The sequence below is a fragment of the Temnothorax longispinosus genome, unplaced genomic scaffold, assembly GCF_030848805.1.
Source record: "Temnothorax longispinosus isolate EJ_2023e unplaced genomic scaffold, Tlon_JGU_v1 HiC_scaffold_27, whole genome shotgun sequence".
Classification (NCBI taxonomy): domain Eukaryota; kingdom Metazoa; phylum Arthropoda; class Insecta; order Hymenoptera; family Formicidae; genus Temnothorax; species Temnothorax longispinosus.
In genome coordinates this window covers 27,804-35,111 of record NW_027270089.1, presented here as the reverse complement: position 1 = coordinate 35,111, position 7,308 = coordinate 27,804, and positions in this window count along the sequence as shown.

The following is a 7,308-nucleotide window of genomic DNA, read 5'->3' as shown; positions in this document are numbered from 1 at the left end:
ATACCATCCTTTTTCATTTATCATATCCACAAAACTTCCGCCGCCATTTCCTATAACTTTATCTTTACTCTCCTTTTCAAAGTCATACTCCTCCTCCCTACCACCTCCTAATGCTAAGACTCCATAGACGCGGAAACGCCGTGCGGTAGAGTGCGTTGACCAATCAGAAGGCTGCCGCAAGTCGCCTGCCGCAAAATCAAAATTTGTGATTGGTCAACGCACTCTGCCGCATGGCGTTTCCGCGTCTATGGAGTCTTAGCATAAGTTTCCTATTCTAATATTAAAATCACCTCCTATAATAATATCCTCTCCTTCGCATCCTTCGCATTGCTCCGTTATTTTTGCCATTATCTCTTCAACGTCTTTCTTTGCTCCTACATTGTATACTGTAAAAATATTTAGCCCTTTTTCCTCTTTTACTATTCTCGTTCGCGCAATTCTTTCTGTAATCATTGTACATTCATAATTCTCCACTTCCGCCATCCAGCCTTTTCTAATACCTATTAGTAATCCTCCCTTCGCCCTACCCTTCCTTTTTTCCTTTACAGCGTTAATGTTTTTCCAAATGTGCGTTTCTGGCAATCTACCCTTAATTCTATCCCATCCCTTTTCCTCTAACCATGTTTCGCATAGTCCTATAAAATCGAAACCTACTATGTAATTCCAACAATCTTTGTCCTGCCTCTCTATACCTGCTACATTCCAAAAAATTATTTTTCGCCCATTTTCTTTCTTCATCTTCTTCACTTTTCCATCTTTCATTCGTGTTGTTTGCCTATTGTCCTTTTGCATGCCTCGACTTACTGATACTCTTCTCCTAACTTGGCAGTCCTCTAGAAATTTTCCTTTTCTATTAGCTTATTTTCTTCCTCGCTCCATACATACTTTCTACCTTGTATCTCTAGCTTCTTTAGCTTCCTAAAACCTATTTTCACCCATTTTCCTTCTGTTTTCTCTTTCCATGCCCTTTCTTTTATCCGTCTTTGCACTTCTCTGTCCTCAAAGGTCAAATCGTGATCAATGAAAATTTTCTTACTTCCCAGTTTTTTCTTCTCCTTTATGATGTTATCCTTCGCTTCCCAGCAGTCCATTTCGACTATTATTATCTCTCCTCCTACTCTGCCTGATAGCCGCATTTTCTTCACTCGCGCTCTTGCACCAAACTCCCTCTCCAGAAACGTCTCCGCTGTGTCTATTAAGCTCTTGTTTTCCTCTTTATGTAGTCCTCTGATCACTAAATTATTTTTCTTTTCCTTCCTTTCTTTCATATTTCTTTCTCTCTTCCTCACCATCTCCGCCACCTTTCCCACGATCTCTTCCATTTTGCCGCTGGTCGTTTCATCCGTTATGTTTTCATTCCTTCGTTCGATCTTCGATAGCCTCACTTCTATCTTATCCATCCTTTCCTCCACTTTTTCTTCTCTTTTTCTCCGACTCTCTTCTAAGACGTTCATCCTCTCTCTCATCTCTCTCATCTCTTCCCTCAGGTCCCTCATTTCGTTTCTAATCTCTCTCAAGACTGCTAGTAGCGAACCGTCCTCCTCATCCTTCTTTGTTGCTGACAGAACTCCTTCCTCTTCTCTCTTCTTACCTACCACACCGGCTCCATCCTTTGCTTTGTCCATACCTGGTGGCATTCTCACTGTCTTGTTATCTCTCTTGAAAATTTCCATCGTACGTTGTTCGTTTTCCTCTCTTTTCCTCTTGGCTTTTGCTAACTTGCATGCCGTACTGTTATCACTTGTCATAAACTCCAGTATGCTGAGCGAGCCCGATCTTTCTCTCCTTCTTAACTCCTCCTTTGTAAGTCTTCCCTTTCCTCTTTTTTCTTCTTTTGGTGTGGCAAAAACTTTCATATCCGTTTTCTCACTGCATGAGCAATCCGACACTGTAGCCGGATTCTCATCTTTATTCGTTATTGCTGCCTTCTCACTCTCGCCTGTCTCTCCCTCCATCCTGTACGCCCCGCGTGCACGCTCTTCTTCCAGCCAATCTCCTTAACCGCTACCTCTATGCCTAGACCGTTCCGTCTAGTGTCTAGTGTCTAGTGTCGCTACCTACTCTATGCGTGGCGCAAATCTCGCTCCCTTTTGGAACGCACCGCGATTTTCTCCCGCTTTCTCTCACCTAACCTCTCCTCTCTCTAAAATATTTAGCGCTCTTTTCCTTCACTAATTAATACTTCCCTGCTGCATCTATTATCCTATCCTAAATTTAAGCTCTTTTTCCTACCTTTCTCTCGGTTTATCGCCTACCTCGTGTCCAATTTCCCTCTAAACTCTCGCCTAATTCATCCGCAACTCTCACACGCATGCACAACACACTCGCTCCACTAACCAAGTCGGGAGCAAATAATAATAGAAGGCGATTTTAATGCAAGAACTGGAGAAGAAGGAGGATTAACAGAGATAATGGGGGAAAGGAGAAAATTGAAGGATAAAGAAATTAACGCGGAAGGAAGGAAGCTGTTGGAGTTTATAGAGGAAGAGGGATTAGCAATACTGAACGGAACAAAAGAAGACACTGACGGAGAGTTTACATTTACAGGAGGGAGGAGCGAGTCGGTAATAGACTATGTAATTGGAAACGAAGAAATTTGGGAAAAAGCAGAGGAAATAAAAATTGGAGAGGCTATAGACTCGGATCACCAGCCTATAACAATAAGGGTAAAAGAAGTGAAAGAGGAAAAGAGGAGAAAAAAATCAGAAAAATAATGAATTGGTCGAAGGAAGGAAAAGAAAGTTACAAAGAAAGAATGAAAGAGGAGAAGATAGAAGGTACAAGCATAGAGGAAATAATGGAAGGAATAAAGAAGGCGGTAGAGCGGGCCGCAGAATGGAAAGAAATAAGAGAAGACCAGAGAGCAAAGAATAAAAACAGATGGTGGGATAGGGAATGTGCAAAGCTAAAGAGAGAAGCGCGTGAGAATCTGGTGAAATGGAGAAAAGGCGAGGTAGATAAAAAGAAGTACACAGTAAAGAAAAAGAAATATGAGGAAAAAATAAAAAAGAAGAAAGAGTCCGAAAAGGAGAGAATAATGAAAGAAGCGAGAGAAGCAACCAATGAAAAAGAAGTATAGAGATTTATAAATAGAGAAAGAAAAAGCAGAAAAGAGGTATGCGAAGAAATAACGGAGATGCAGTGGAACAAACACTTTATGGAGTTACTAGAGGGAGTTACGGTAAAACCGCGTGAAAAAGACAGGAAGGGAGAGGAAAGAGTAGGGAGCAAAGAGGGGCAGGAGGGAATAAGAAGAGAGGAAGTGGAAGAAGTAATCAGGGAAATGAGAGAGAAGAAAGCTGCAGGCACGAATGGACTGCCAAATGAAGTATGGATTTATGGAAGCGAGAGATTGAAGGAAAAAATATGGGAGATATGCAATACAGCATGGAGGACAGGAGAAATAGCTGGAGATTGGAAAGAAAAAATAATAGTACCGATAGTAAAAAAAGGAGAAGGGAAAGAAGCGCAGGATTACAGAGGGGTAACATTAATGAACACAAGTTATAAAATATATGCAGCAATATTGGCTAACAATAAGAGGCTAAAAAAAGAGGTAGAGGAAAAGGGGATACTACCAGAAACACAGACAGGATTTATAAAAAGGAAAGGAACAATGGAAAATATATATGCACTGAACTACGTGATTGGAAGAGCTATGAGCAAGAAAAAAGGGAAGCTGGTAGCAGCATTTATAGACATGAAAGCAGCATTTGACTCCGTGGATAGAGAAAAAATATGGGAAGTAATGAAAAGAGAAGGAATCAGTGAACAGTTGAGGACAAGAATAGAAGGTCTATACGAAGAGACAAGATGCGTAGTGAGGGTAAAGGGAGAAAAAGGACCATGCTTCTGGACGGTCAAAGAAGTTAGGCAAGGATGCCCACTGAGCGCTATGCTCATCATACTACTGCTGGCGGATATAGAGGAGACAATGAGAAAGGGACAAGACGGAAGGGTAGTAGTAGAGAAAATAAAATTCTAGACATTAGCATACGCGAATGACATAGTAGCTATAGCAGAAGATGAAGAGGAGATGAAGAGAATGCTGAAAAGATTGGAAAAATACTTTGACAGAAAGAAGCTAAGAGTGAAAGTAGGAAAAACAAAGGTAATGAGATTTAGGAAGGGAAGAGGTAAAATGAAGAAAATAGAGTGAAGATGGAAGGAAGAAGAAATAGAAGAGGTGAAGGCATTCTGCTACCTAGGGTACACAGGTTCCAAAAGAGCGGAGGGCAGAAGGCGCATATAAACGAAAGAGTAAGGAAAGCCGCGGTAGCAATGAGACAGATCTGGGAGATAGGAAAAAGAATTTTTGGAGGAGATTGGGTAAGAAGGATAAAGCTATTTGACTCATTGGTAGCAAGCATAGCGTTGTATGGAGCAGAGATTTGGGGGTGGAAAGAGAGAGAGAAAATAGAAAGAATGCATGAAAGATATATAAGGTGGACATTGGGCCTAGACTGGAGCACACCCGGATATATGAGGGAGGAAACTAAGAGAGACAAGATGAGAATAAGTGCTGGTAAAAGGACGATAAAGTACGAAAAAAAATTGGAGAGTGGAGAAGGAAACGAGATCGCAAGAGAGTGCTGGAAGGAAATAAGAGAGAAGTTCAGGAAGGAAAAATCAAAATGGGAAAAAAAAGAAGTTTGTTTGAAGTTGTACGAGAAAAAGAGAGAGAGAGATTGTGTTGTTGTTTTTTGCGGCCATTAGTGGCAGTTGTAATACGATAGGTCAAGCCGCGCATTCTACGTAGGCCGATGAAAAGGCGCGCAAGCGGCGCCGACAATGTTGCGTCCCAGGCGGCGAGGCGAAAGTTTACCGCGCATGCTTGAGCATGTTGGGAGGGGCGCGCAGCCCGGGCGAGCGAGCATTCGTCTTCCGGACATCGTGCGTTACACATCCGTAGCAATCAGTTCTAATAAAATACGTAGTTGCGTCATCTTTTCGCCGTTAACGTGTAATCGAGTTGTGAGGTAGCCGAGATCTGCCTCTCCGTGTGCAGCAGCCAATATAACTATCGTGTACGCAGCAAATAAAGGACAACAACTATCGTCGCAGAAAGGAAGCCATTGCGATACGTCCTATCGAACCTGACCGGCACGTGGAAAGCTCAAGGAGAGCAGCCATTTTCTGGAACGTTCGAGAAACCGTCTCTTGGTTTGATCATTGCAACTTTCAACCATTACCGTAATGTCAAAGCCACAATTATAAGGTACCGCCTTTAATCTGTACGAGAGAGACAGTTAGACGCCCGTCTAACATATTACAAAGAATTCCCGATTCTTTAACATTAGATCCCGTCTAATGCTTTACAAGGAAATCCCCGATTAGTTAATCTATTAATCTTACATATCGAGTTAAGTCGTAACACTGAGCTTAGTCTAAAAGTCCATTAATTAATTATTTCTTTGGTTGCAACCATTTTCTTGACAATGAAAAACTTTACTTCTTTCCTTTGTGCGATTAATTCGGTATAATCAATTATGAAATATCTTTTGTAGTTAATTACGTTAACTTGCGTACATTCGTTACATTCACTACTAAATTAGAATGTTTTCTTTGCGAAATATATAAATCGTTTCAGGCGTTGTAATACAATTATCAAATAACCGTTTGCGTGCGTTGCTATAAAAGCTCTTACTCAATTACTTTATATTATTCTACTAATTATTTTGCGAATTCTTAATTATCAAACATTACGTTTATGCTGTGGTGAATTAATGTGTCAATCAAAGACTGAAGGCCTATTACAAGTTTTAATTCAGTAAACTCAGTGAGAAACTTATTGCTTGTGTTTTTGTTGTTGCATATGTTGTAGTAATCGCTTATGATGTAATCTATTTCCTTGCCGTAATTTAGACACGAGTTAGATAATATTCAGTCAATATTCGAATTACAAATAATATTATTTACTAGACAGATGATAGTTATTCATGATTTCAACTAAAAGATTGATACAGGTTATATTATTGACCAAACTGACATTTATTTTTTTCGTTAACTCTACGTTTCGACACTGGTTTTGTGTCCTTATCAAGAGATTTCTAAAAGTATGCAAAACGAAGTCGTTACAAGCATGTTGTTATAGGAACGAATGTCGCACGAGAAACAATCAAGGAAATATCTACCTATATTTTTCGCAATTGCATTAGCCGCTCACAAAGTTCTTGCCGTTTTACTAACATTGTCAAGGTTTAAAAGAGTCGCAGTCTAGAGCGAGCCGCAGTCATGGTGTGAACGGAACCGACCGGTGACACGTCGTTCCGGATCGAAAGACAGCGACTGACTAAAAGATTGATGCATTATTTCCCAGATTATACAAATTCTATCTAAATTGATATTCTTGTTTTGAATTGATTTGTATTTATGTTTCAAACGATCCTTTTTTTAGAAAAGAACAACTAATTCTGAGCTTGACTACGTCAAGAGAAATTATATGCGAACATACTATTACAATTCCTTTTATAATGAAGCTTTTTATTTGATAAAGAAATACCTCAGGAAAACTTCAAAGTATATTATGCCATATATTTAAAGAAAGGACTGTTCTATGATAACCATTTATTTGTTCTTTTATGCATTTGATACATTTATTTTACTCATATTGTATTTTATATTATCAATGTATAATTTTGTTCACAAATACTGGGAAGGTTTTAGGGCAGTTTCCCTTTCCCCATGCAACAAATGTTGGTATTCTTTGTATAGGTCTGCCCAATCTAAATTTTCTTAATTACATAAATTACGAAACGCAATCTATCTCTCAATAACGGATTCTTTTTATTTGTTCCTTCCTCATCAAATTCTCGAGATCAGGCTCGTGCGCGAGCTTGTGCAAACAAAGTTTCTATGAGAGAAGAGGATATGCAATCGAAGAGATAAAAAGAAAGAGGGAAGGGATGGGGCAGCATTAAAGATTTAACAAAAAAAGACAAAGACATTCAGATTCAAGAGAGAGACGAAAAGATAAAAGAGTCAAAATACAACAAATGGTACAAGGTAGTAGCAGAAAATAGGAGGCCGGGATACCTGGAGAGAAAAGGGAAAGAAGAGTCTATGATTAGGATAGCAAGATTCAGATTAGGAAATGAGATGAGAAGTGGAAGATACTGGGAGCCAATGGAAAAAACATGCTGCAGAATATGTGGCGCGAAGGAAGAGTCATGGGAGCATGTTTTAGAATGGTGCACAAGAGGAGAGGAATAAGAAGAATTGGAAGGAATCAGCGAAAGAATTAAAAGAATACTGGGCAGCAAGGGTGAAGGAGAGAAATGGATGGCGGACTTGGAGAGGAAAAGAATG